Raw genomic sequence first — 12,996 nt, 5'->3', positions numbered from 1 at the left:
TGCCGCCCACTCGGCTGGTGGCCACACGGGGACAGGCTTTCTCGGTTGCTGCCCCGAGACTGTGGAATGCGCTCCCTACTGAGATCCAATCCTCCTCATCTCTGACAATTTTTAGAAAGCATTTGAAAACCCACCTCGTCACTCAAGCATTTTCAGTTCTTGAAAATTTTGAGGTTTTAATTTGTGGATGATTTTTAAATTTTTAAATTGTTTAAGTTTTTGTATATATTTTAACTTGTTTTATGCTATTGTTAACTGCCCAGAGATGGACGTTTGGGGCGGTGTACAAATGTAATAAATAATAAATAATAATAATATATCCTCTCCTTCAACCAGTTACTCATCCATAAATGAACCTGTCCCCTTATCCCATGAGTGCTAAATTTTCTCAAGAGTCTTTGATGAAGAACTTTGTTGAATACTTTTTAAAAGTCCAGGTATACTATGTGAAGTGGATCACCTTTATCCACGCACCTGTTGACACTCTAAAATTCCAAAAAGCTGGTGAGGCAAGAATTACCTTTGCATAAGCCATTCTGGTTCTCTTTGAGGAAAGCTTGTTCTTCTATATGCTTATCAATTTTATCCTTAAGAATGCTTTCCATCAACAGCTGTTTCAAGGAGGTCAGCAGTTTCACATCTGAGTTCTTTAAGGACTCTCGGGTGGATGCCATCTGGCCCTGGTGATCTGTTAATTTTTAACTTTTCAAGACTGTTTCGAATGTCATCTCTTGCCACCTCTATCTGACTCAGTTCTTTACCCTCTGTCCCTGAGAAGTTCAGTTCAGGCACAGGTATATGCTCACAGATATACGCTCAGTATCCACTGCTGTGAAGACAGATGAAAATAACCTGTAGAGCTTCTCTGCAATCTCCATATCCTCCTTAATAATCCCTTTCACTCCCTCATCTTTTAACTGTACAACCGTCTCTCTGGCACATTTCCTTCTTCTGATATATTTAAAGAATTTTTTGTTATACTCCTTTTAGCTAAATGTTCCTCAAACTCTCTTTTTGACTCCCTTACAGACTCCTTTAATTTCTTTTGCCAGATTTTATGTTCTTTTCTATTCAGTTCATTTGGGCAGGCCATCCACATTCTGAAGGAAATACAATTTTTACATTGTATCTTTTTATTAATGTTGTGAGCCGCCCCAAACAGTAGTGTACTGGAGGGGTGGGGTATAAATATTTTAAATAAATAAATAAATAATAAGGAAGCCTTCTTCCCCTTCATAGCTTTCTTGATTTACTTGTTAGCCATGCTGGCTTCCTCCCAGACTTGGTGATACCTTTCCTACTTGTTTGTATATATTAGAACAGGGCTTCCATTATTAGGGTTTAAATAAACTCCATGCTTTCTGCAGTCAAGTGACTCCTCTGATTTTCCCTTTCAGTTTTCTTTTCACCAAACTGCCCATTTTAGAGCAGTTTCCTGTTCTGACATTCAAAGTGTCTGTGTTAGATTTCCTTGGTGATACTCTCCTTGCATGCATGCTGAATTTGATCAAACTATGGTCATTGCACCCAGACAAATAAAGACACGACCCTAACCAACATGCCATTTACAGATGAGTCAACCAGCATAGCACCTAGGGTGAAACACCTCTGCTCCAGGCAGCACCAGGCCTAAGGCCACCTGCTGCACATATTAGCCCACCTAATGTGCAGGTACCTGCTTTAGGATTCGCTAACCCCAAGTCGGAAAGCCTTAGAGGGTGTTGATTCTAGGGATGTGCATAAAACCGGTTCTCCCAGTTCGGTTCAGGTCCGAACCGGGTCCGAACCGGACCAGGGTGGTTCGGTTTTGGTTTTGCCGAACCACCCCCCGGTCCGGTTCGGATCTGAACCAAACTGTTTCGGATCGCAAAAAGTGGCTGTTTTTGAAGGGGACCTTGTGTTCGACCTGCCACCCAAATTTCAAGTCGATTGGACCTTCCTCTGATTTTTTACAATTTTTTTTTAAAAAATAATTTTTGCCCATAACTCACAATATGGAGCACTTAGGGGCAAAAAAGTTGGGGTGGGTGGTAGCCACCCATGGGTGTCCTCCACCCCAAAAATCCCAAGGCAATTGGTGGCTCCTAGTATTATTGGTGAATTTTTGAAGAAGAAAAATTTTTCCATTGGCTAGAATGGGGGTTTGGGGCTGCCCCAGACCCGCCTTTGTGGGGTGGCAGCACCCCCAAAGTGGGTCCGGGGCCATGGCAAAAATGGCCTCAGTCCCTCCCAGCAATTCCCGGAGAGATAAGAGTGATGGTTCTGTTGTTTTTCTGAGGTATTCTGAGTGTAGATTCTATGATAGCTAATGAGATTTCCAATGAGACACCATGAATCCACTCTCATTTGCTATCACAGAATCCACACTCACTCAGAACACCTCAGAAACAACAGAACCATCACTCCTATCTCTCTGGGGATTGCTGGGAGGGACTGAGGCCATTTTTGCCATGGCCCAGGACCCACTATGGGGGTGCTGCCACCCCACAGAGGTGGGTCTGGGGCAGCCCCAAGCCCCCTTTCTAGCCAATGGGAAATATTTTTTTTCTTCAAAAATTCACCAATAATACTAGGAGCAACCCAACAATTGCCACCCCGTCTTTTTTGCCCCTCTCTCTGGGCGCCCTAACACGTAACACCTAGTCAGTCCATCTTAATGCCTACCTACTACCACCACTCCTATCCAAGCAAGTAAGAGGAGGACACTCAGAGAGACAACACCCACTCTCTGATCTAACAAAAAGGCCACTGCTGTGCTGCCTGCCAGCACAGCAGTGGAGCAGCACACTAAGCACAAGAGCACACACACAGAGAAGAAGCAGGAGGCAGAGCAGCAGACCTGCCGCTCTGCATGATGGGTGATGTGATGCCCAAAGAAACCACCGCCTCACTCAGTGCCTGCCACTGACTAGGCCCGACAGGCAGAAGCCAGCCAACCTGCTCTGCTCTGCTCTGCTCTGCTGCTCCCCATGGATGATGCACACACACCCTACATCTGCATCCAAATTACCAGACCAGACCAAGTGTGCAGAGTCAGCACAGGCCAGCAGCCGCCAGCCCAGCAACAACAACAGCTACTACTGCTACCACCACAACCAGTGTTGCCGCTACACTAACATTCCCAGTCCAGTCATGCGCGCCACAGCCTGAGCCTAGCACACAGCCCACAGCTGCTGCCAGCCAGTGCCTAGCAAGCCCAGCCAACATGAGGAGGAGAGAGCTAAGTAGACGGTGCACGCATATCACCAACCCATCACGACGGCGCAACTGCAAGGGGAGAGGGCACAATTACAGGCAGCAGGAGGAGGAGGAGGCGAGGCAATCCTAGCACAGATTTGAAAGTTTAAAATCCACCAGGACATCTTCTAGAATCTAGACTTCTGTTTTTTCTACCACCAGCTGTAGTGTCTAGTTAGTCAGTGCTGTGCAGCTGAGCTGAGCTGAGCTGCGTGTGAGGAAGGATGATAGTAGCTAGTTCTTTAGTTTCAGCAGACTGAGCATTGAGCATGGGCAGTGGCCTTGGGAAGCAACACAATTACACAACACTCACCTGCTGCTGCTGGTTCTAGAAGTTGCCTCTTCTCGTCTTTTCACCTCTTCTTCGTGTGTGTGTGTGTGTGTGTGTGTGTGTGTGTGTGCGCGCACACGCGTGCAGTGAGTGCATGCCTTTTGCCTTGCTGGAAAGAAATGCTTCTCTGGTCCACCACCACATATTTGCTCAAGGACACAGAGGCCCAAGGCAGAGGTGGTGGCACCAGTGTGAGTGCATGTGTGCTGGTGCTGTTTGCCACCACAGGTGTTTTGTGTGTGTGTGTGTGTATGTGTGTGCTGCTAGCTAGGAGGGGGGAGGCAGGGAGGGAGGGAGGCAGGGGTGAGGAAAGGGGAGGGGGAGAGGGATGTAGAGGGGATTGAAGGGGGGGAGGGTCCGGCTCAGAGTTGGTCAGCCACATATTTGTGCACACACGTGCTCACGTGTGTGCTTCAGTGGGAGAGACCAGACTCTCATCATCTGCCAGACCGGGGTTGGGGGCAGGTGAGGCAGTGGTGGGCTGGAAGGGAGGGAGGATGGAGGGTGGTGAAGAGGAAGGGGGAGGATGAGAGGGGAGGGATGGAGGGAGGCATGGGGGGAGGAAAAAAACATGTAGACAGACACACAGCACACTACACACAGAAAGCATCCACACACAGACAGTGCTAGGCATCCATTCACACAGACAGACAGACACACAACAGGAAGAGACAGACTGAGCCTGCACCACACACACACACACACACACACACACACTTCCCCCCCTGCACAGTTATCAATCAATATGTTGTGTAGGCAGCCAGTTCATTGCTATTCTGATGGTTTTGGGTTTTTTGCCATCAGCCAACATCAACAGTGACCACAATCAAGATGAACATAAGATGATAATAATTCATTCGTTTCATTAAAAAAAATCATCCAGTTACTTTCTCCATGTAAACCAAGCCCCCTCCACATGATTTCTGGTAACATGTCATTTTCAATAAAATCAATTCATTTAGCATTCATCATTTTGTCATACCTTTGTCACCTTTTTTTCTTTCTTTTGCATAATTTTGAGGCTTGATTTTAACATGGGGTTTTAAAAGAAAAATTTATTTACATGTTTATTTACATACAGTATTTACATATTTACACTGCATTTTAGAATGTATACCCACCACTGCCGCTAAGTCTAGTACTCTGTGGGCTGTGCTACTTTGGGGGTGTGTGCCGTGCCCACGCCAGGTCCCCAAATGCTGACAGGTGGATAGATAAAGGGCCTGTGCTGGTCAGCATTGGGTTTATTTTTAGGTGGGCGTGGGCATTGTAAACATCTGGCCAGTCGCAGCACTACAACTACTACTACCACTGCATCTCTGTGTGGGCACACTACACGCTGCGACTGGCTGGCACGGCTCAGCATCTGTCACGTCAGCTCAGCTAGAGGTGGAAGGGGGGAGGGGAGGGAAAAGCACAGAGGTCGAGCCAGGCAGGTGACCAACCATGGGGCAACCCACGGTAATCACTCGCCCGGCTCAAACTCCAGCTTGGGGTAGCCCAACAGGGGGAGGTTCACCTTAAGGAAGACCAGCTGCTCCACCAGACCAGTGTCCAAGCGGGAGCACCGCCAGGTCCGGCCAGACATGGAGGCAGCTCACCCAGAACTGTGCGCAATCCACGCCGTCTCCCTCAGCAGGCTCCTCCAAGTACTGCGCAATGCATTGCTCAGCACTGGAGGGGGGCCTGGCAGGTCGAGCCTCCCGCATACCAGGCATGGTGCCATAGCAGAACCGCTGAAACCATTGGGCGGATCTCGAGTCGGTAGCAAGTGGCTGCTGCGATGGCGTCGCCTGGGATGCCGTGCTGCTGGACTGGGAAGAGGGAGGGGAAGGGGAAGCTGACGCCGGCTGGCCGCCCATTCTGCTGCTGGGTGCGGGTTGGGCCGCGAGGGCTGCCCCCGCACCACTACCAACACCCTGGTCTCTGCGGGCCCTAGCAGCCTCCTCCTCCCTAACCTTCTTGACCAGGATGCCCCTCCACCTGGGCAATTCGTTGGCACTAACGGCATTGCCCTTGAGGGCTGGGTGACAGAGACAAGCGAGGACATACTCCTCCCTCTCTCCCAGCACATCAAGGAGCCACCTGTCAACCCCAGACCTCAGCCTCCCAGCCAGAGCACGACCCTCTGGCGTGGTCAGAGAGATATGGAGTCCACCCATCAGCTTCTCGAGACCAACAGCTGTGGGCAGCGCCTGGCTCAAGGGAGTGGTGTCGCCACACAAGCCCTTCGTGGCAAGCTGGAAGGGCTCGAGTGCCGACACCGCCTCGGACATCTGCTTCCACTCTGCGTTCGAGAAGTCACAGACATCCAAGGACTCATCCCTCCCCAGGGCGACAAGGGCTCTCTCCTGCTCCAACAGGCGCTGGAACAGGAGGAAGGTGGAGTTCCACCGTGTCTCCACATCCGTAGGGATGAGATGGCGAGGAAGGCCAAGGTCATCCTGCTTCTGGCGAAGCAGTCTCCTGGACTTCTCGCTGCGGTGGAAGTGGGCAGCCAGCTTGCGAGACTTATCCACAAGCGTGGCCGTGGCAGCAACAGCAGCTGGGGTGGAGCGGGCCCCCTTCTCCTGGGACGCCTTCAGCTCCTTAAGGCCAAGGGCATCCCTGACGGTCAGATGGAGCGTGTGTGCCATACACCGTATGTTCACACAGTCCATGACTGTCTCGACAGCGGCGGTAACGTTGGCTCCATTGTCGGTGACAATGAAGCCGCGGGAGAGGTGTGGACACCCGCCAATCCACTCCTCTATCTGGCGGTCGAGTACGGCCGCCACCTCCTCCGCGGTGTGCCTCGTGTCCATCGTCTCCACGTGCAGGACGGCCCACCTGTGCCGTAGTTCAGCAGGAGCCGTGCCGGACCCGGAAGCATCGCCCGCGGAGGTCCCCTCACTCTCCGGTCCCCACCAGTGGGCAGTGAGGGCCAGGAAAGAAGCGTGCATCCCACTGACACTGGTCCAGAGGTCAGTCGTGAAATGCACGCTTGTCCCGGCCGGAGCTGCACGCAGCTCGGCCGACACGAACTCCCTGCACCGGTGGTACAGGGAGGGGACCACGTTCCGGCTGAACATGGTCCTTGAGGGGATGACATATTCGGGAGCCAGGTATTGGAGAATCTGGCGGAAGCCGTTGTTCTCGACCACCTGAAACGGCTGGTCATCAGTGGAGATCATCTCCCCTATGAGGCGGGTGAGGTGATGATGGTCCACGCGAACAATACGCTGGCTGCCCGACGACTGTGTCCACCGCTGGACGGGCAGTGTAGCCTGCCTTTTGGCTGGCACACTGCCGCTGCCCACCCTAGTGGCAGATGCACACGGCGCACTATCGCTGCCAGCCTGTCCCCTGAGACCTGGGTGGTGATGCTCTATGTGTCTCTACATAGGCGTCGTATCCATGTGCGCAGGGTCCCTTCCACAGCTGACAAGCATCCTGAAGTGGACACAGCAGGCGTGGAATGGGGCATCTTGAGGGACCTCAAAATGCACCCATACACCACTGCCCTTGGCCTCCTGCACCCTGGGCACCGTCCTAGGCCGTTTCTCGCGGGGTGGCTGCAGTCCTGGGGGGGGGGCCGCCGCTGCCTGCCCCTTGCTGCCACCCAACCCACCCCTTCCGCCCTCCACAACGGAGGAAGGGCCCGGCTCAACTGGCATCAGAGAGGCAGGCCTCTCCTCCACCACCTCGCCAGACCGCTCCCCACCAGAGTGTCGGGCTTCACGAGGGGGGGCCCCACTGAGTGGCGAAAGGATAGGGGGAAGGGGCCCCAGAGGCAGGGAGAACCTGGCTGCATCTCTGCCAGCCTCACGGTCCTCACCGCCCTCTACCTGCTCTTCCAACTCCACAGTCTCCTCCACCACAACAACTGGCAGTACCTCAGCAGCACCTGGTGCCGCCGGCGAGGAGGGACCCGCCACAGCCCTAACGGTGCCTCTGCCGCTATTGGCGGCAGCAGGCGGGGGGAACTGAGTCCTGCGCACCAAAGATGGGGCCGGAGCGAAGAATTCTCCAATGGGGAGAACCGGGGTGTCCTCAGGCTCCCCGCGTCCTCTCCCTCCCCATGCCGCAGGCACACCCCACACCTGGCCTTTCCCACCTCTGCCTGCCAACCTTGAGCGAGCCCTGCCCGCCACATGGCGCTCAGACATGCTGCTAGGTCAGATGGAGGGAGACTTTAGGAGGAAGGCCAGACAGGGTCAAAAAAATAATTTGGAGGGGCTTAGGGGCCAAAAAAAAGGCAGCTGATTTGGAGACAGCGGGGGGGGGGGGAGTTTGTTTTAAAAAAAGGAAGCCAATTGGGGGAAAGGAAGACTTTTTTATATGGGGGGGAAGCCAATTGAAGTGAGGGGGAGGGTGTCCTTTTAGAATTTGGGAGTCAACCAAGCCAATTGGGGAGATGGGTCTGGGAGGGTTTTTTTAAAAAAAATAGGGGGTTAAAGGGTGGACCCCTGGTGTGGGTGGCACGGGCAGTTGGGTGGAGTAGTTGTGGTGTGGGTGGCAAGTTTTTAACTTTTTTTGGGGGGGGGAGTGGATGGGGGGAGGGCACAGCACCTACCAGGGGTGGGGGAGGGACGCAGTCAACGCTTGGGAACCTGCAGATCAAAGGAGGAAAGCCTTATTTAGTGAACTGGAACACAAAGTGTGGGTTCTGGGGGGTGGTTCTCAAGTAATGCTCCTGTGGGTGGAGCATCAAACTCAATGCAGCCTATTTAGTGACTCTAAATTGCACACAATCAAAACCAGAACCCAGTCGCACCTACACAGAGGTTGAACCCACCCACTCTGTGACTCTGCCCGCCCAATGCCATGGCAAGCAAGCAGCAGCAAACACTTGATGGCAGCCTCATGGATTGAACATCATCATCATATGTGTGTATTGGCCCAGCTTGTAGTGGCAGCATCGGAACCCAGGACCCCACTCAGACTGCCCCAGAGGCAAGGGAGCACTCTGGCATGGCATTGGCCCAGCATGTATTGGCAGCATCGGAACCCAGGACAACACTCAGACTGCCCCAGAGGCAAGGAAACACTCTGGAAGAAGGCACCTGTTCAAAAACCACCTGCAAGACGCATGCAATGCAATGCAACACACAGCAGCAATTTCTTTATTGGGCATGAAGACACAAGTTACAACCGTACATCTCCTCTCCCTCCTCCCCACACCCAAATGCATTTCAAGATAGGGGTGTCCCTATTTAAAACCGCCAGCTAGGGAGAGAAAGGGGGCAACAAAAGGTGCACAATTGCACACGCACTAACCCCTCTTCTTTCGGTCCTTCTCCTGCCGCTCACTGCTGGTCACGGATGCACCGCCAACAGCCAACCCCCTGGGCTGGGACACAACAGGGCGGCCGCACGAGGCACAGGCAACGGGGGTAGTTCAACGATGGAGGGGCAGAAGTGAGGAGACAAAACTATTTATGTGTTGTTACTCAACTCACCCCCAAGCAGAGACAAATGAAATAAAACAACTTTCAAAAGAAAAAAAATCGATGGCGGGGACCTCCAGGTGAGGTCGGAGGTAGGATACTGTGTGGCTGCAGCTGTGGGAGGAAGAAGAAGTGAAGGGATGAGGAGAGAGAAAGAGAGAGAGAGAGAGGAAGAAGAGAGGAGGAGCTGTAATGTAGCAGCAGGGAGGGGGATTCGGGTGTGGGAGGACAGCAGCAGCAGCAGCGGTGATGGTCCCAAGAGGGGGAGAGACCAACAGAGGGTGTTTGGGGGGTGCAGTGTGTTTCAGGGGGTCTTGGGTATGTAGCAGGGAGTAGGGGGACAAGAGGGGGAGAGACCAGAGGGTGTTTGGGGGGTGCAGTGTATTTCAGGGGGTCTGGGGTATGTAGCAGGGAGTAGGGGGGCAAGAGGGGGAGAGACCAGAGGGTGTTTGGGGGGTGGAGTGTGTTTCAGGGGGTCTGGGGTATGTAGCAGGGAGTTGGGGGGCAAGAGGGGGAGAGACCAGAGGGTGTTTGGGGGGTGGAGTGTATTTCAGGGGGTCTGGGGTATGTAGCAGGGAGTAGGGGGGCAAGAGGGGGAGACACCAACAGAGGGTGTTTGGGGGGTGGAGTGTGTTTCAGGGGGTCTGGGGTATGTAGCAGGGAGTCAGGGGGGCAAGAGGGGGAGAGACCAGAGGGCAGGGTGTGTTTTGGGGGGATTAGTATGCGTCAAGGGGGATGAATCTGGGTGGGAGGGGCAGGCAGGGCAGGAGTGGAGAAGGTGGCGGCAGTGGGGGGAGTGGGTTTCTGGAGGGGAGGGAGGGGGGAAGCTGGGAGCAGAGGGCCACACAGAGGGGAACAATCAATGAATCAATCAAAGCAAACCAAACAATATGAAAAAAGTCCAAAAAAGAAAACCTGGGACCAATGGGCAGAAAGTCTGGGGGGGGGGAGGAACCAACAACAACCAGCAGGGAGGAATGGGACACACACACACAGCAAAACCAGAACCAAAAGAAGCTATTTAATTTCACCAAAAAATCCAAAGTAACTAAGACAGGACTCAACAGGCAGCAGCAGCACCAGGGAGGATGGGGAACAACACTCAGTCTGGGTGGGAGGGGGCAGGCAGGGCAGGAGTGGAGGAGGAGCTGGCAGTGGGGGGAGTGGCTTTCTGGAGAGGAGGGAGGGGGGAAGCTAGGAGCAGGACCACACAGGGGAACAATCAAATTTGAATCAAAACAATCTATACACAAAGTAAAAAAAAGGAAACCAAAGGGCAGCCAGAAAGTCTCGGGGCGGGGGGGGGGTAACAACTACCAGGGGGAGGGACTGGGGGAGTGGGTGGGACACACACAGCGAGCAAAACCAAAGCCAGAACCTAATTCCACAAAGAAATCCAAAGAATGCAAGACTCAATGGGCAGCAGCACAGGAGGGAAACAATCTTATCTGGGTGGGAGGGAGGGAGGGAGGGGGGAAGCTAGGAGCAGGGCCAGAGGGGAACAAATTAACAATCAAAATCAGAACACAAGGAATCAAATTGCAGCAATAATATAAACTAAATCCTCAGAAACACAACTCAGACAGGCAGCCAGCAATAACAATAGCAGAAGTTATTAATTAAAAACCAAAATCGGCAAATATATAAATTTACACAGAAGCAATAATTGAATGAAACTCAAAAAGTGGAACAAAAGTCAGGCAAGGCACAAAAACAGGAAAGCAATGCAGAAGATGGGTGGGGGTGGGTGGGGGGGAGGAGGGCAAGCCAAAACTTTGGGAGAAGGGTTGAGAGAGAAAGGGTGAGAAGAGAACAGGAAACACAACAGGAAAAGTTGGAAAAAGTTGAGGGAAAAGTATTAAAGAGGTTTGGACAGACAGACAGAGGGCAGATGGACAAGGTGGCACACAACAACACACAGAGAGAGCAGAGAGACAGACACACACTAATGTGACACACAGTCAGGGACTCACAGATGACACAAGCAGCAAAACAGCAAGGTCTCAGAGATGATCCCACAACTGCAGCCAAGAGAAGTTTCCAGAGAAGAGGCTTGGGTTTATATAGGTTTGAAATTCCCTCCTTTGGAAGCCCCCACCTTTGCACTCCCCCCACGGCCAACAGGGTGCCAGCTCTCAACAGTGCAACAGCCAAGCAGCCTACCAGACCAAAGGACTCATTCTGGCCAATCAAGGATCAATAGTGTAGCCAATACAATGCCTGGAAATAGCATCACAAAATGGATGCAAGGAGGAGCAAAAGTTTCGGGAAGGAGCCACAAAATGGAGGACACACTTGAAACTTTAAAAACAACACTCAGAGACTCAATAGAAGACAATGGCACTCCCGAACCGGTTCGGGAGACCTGAACCGGCTCGGTACCGAACCAGCCCGGATTCGGTCCGGATCAGTCCCAGAAGGGCCCGATTCGGTCCGGGATCGAACCGCTGGATCCGGACCGGTTCGGGATGAACCGGTCCGGATCCGGACCGAACTGCACATCACTAGTTGATTCCATTAGCAGGTTGGAGTAAGCCACCAACCTGATACGGAAAGCCTCTAGGGACTGGCAATGACTCAGCCTTACGCCAAACGCATGTCTGAAAGGTGATCACCAGAACTCAATTACCCAAGAAACTGCACTGTACCTGCCATGAGAAAGGGTTAGCCTAGCTTGATGAAATGGTTACCACGATCCAGACTTGCAGGATTGTTACCCACCATCCCACAAGGCTACCACCAATCCTCTCTGCAAATCAGCTAAGAACAAATTGAACCATGGGGGCGGGGGTCAAATGCACGCCATCTGCCCTGAACAGCTCAGGACAGGATGCCACAATTCCATGGTGAGGGATAAACACCCCACCATCAGCTGACACCATTCACCACACATACCTGCTGATTTTTGATCAAGCCTGATCTATCCTGCCTGGAAAATGAGCTCCCCACCATCAGCTGACACCATTCACCACACATACCTGCTGATTTTTGATCAAGCCTGATCTATCCTGCCTGGAAAATGAGCTCCCCACCATCAGCTGACACCATTCACCACACATACCTGCTGATTTTTGATCAAGCCTGATCTATCCTGCCTGGAAAATGAGCTCCCCACCATACTCAGCACTGTAACAAATCTGACCAAATAAACACTACCCCTTGACACCCAACTGCGAATGGTCTCAAGGTCCCTCATGACTTGATGGGAAATGGCCATCTGTGAACTAAATCATTCCCACCCAAATGCAATAACATCACATCAGGAGGCAGATTGTTCTCCAAAAAATGTCATACAGTCAGCAAGAGTTGCTGGAGCACCATGCCCCTCCTACTGATCCAGAATCTTGAGGCACACTGGCTCAGCCCAAGCTGGGTCCCAAATTCAGTCTCACTTGCCCTCTTGTGAGCCGAGAAAACTATTGAGTGGCACATGTTGATAACCCTAGCCTTTCAAAAGGGCATCCTGAGACCTGTCAGGAAGAGAACAACAGCATTAAGCAATCATAAACGCACATAACACTCGTATACCTGAGAACGCCAGCACCCAATCTGCATGACCTTTCCTTCTGGGAAAGCTAATTTTACAGCTGCAGATGCAGCCCCAATTCTGAATGAATGGAGAGAGAAAGCCCCAAGGGGCCAACACTGACCCCCTCCAACTCTGTATTGCCAAACACTGATCAGCCCCACCCTCTCTCTGAAGGATTGGAAGGCCCTAATCTTCCTGCTCTATGCTGCCCTGGTACTTGGAGCAAAAGATGCTAGGGTAACTTCCAGGCTTGACTACTGTAATGCACTCTATGTGGGGCTGACTTTGAACATAGTCCAGAAACTACATTCTCTCCCCTTTTAATTAGATTTGTAATAATTTTAATAATCTGTTTTAATAACTGTTTTATACTATTGTTTCATTGTGTCTTGTGTATTTTAATTTGTGTTGATTTTTAAATATTTTAATTTTTGTACACTGCCTAGAGATGTACATATCAGGCAGTATAA

Source organism: Hemicordylus capensis, chromosome 3, assembly GCF_027244095.1.
Source record: "Hemicordylus capensis ecotype Gifberg chromosome 3, rHemCap1.1.pri, whole genome shotgun sequence".
In the NCBI taxonomy this organism is placed as follows: domain Eukaryota; kingdom Metazoa; phylum Chordata; class Lepidosauria; order Squamata; family Cordylidae; genus Hemicordylus; species Hemicordylus capensis.
The sequence above is the reverse complement of the archived record's forward strand: the minus strand, read 5'-3'. Positions refer to the sequence as shown.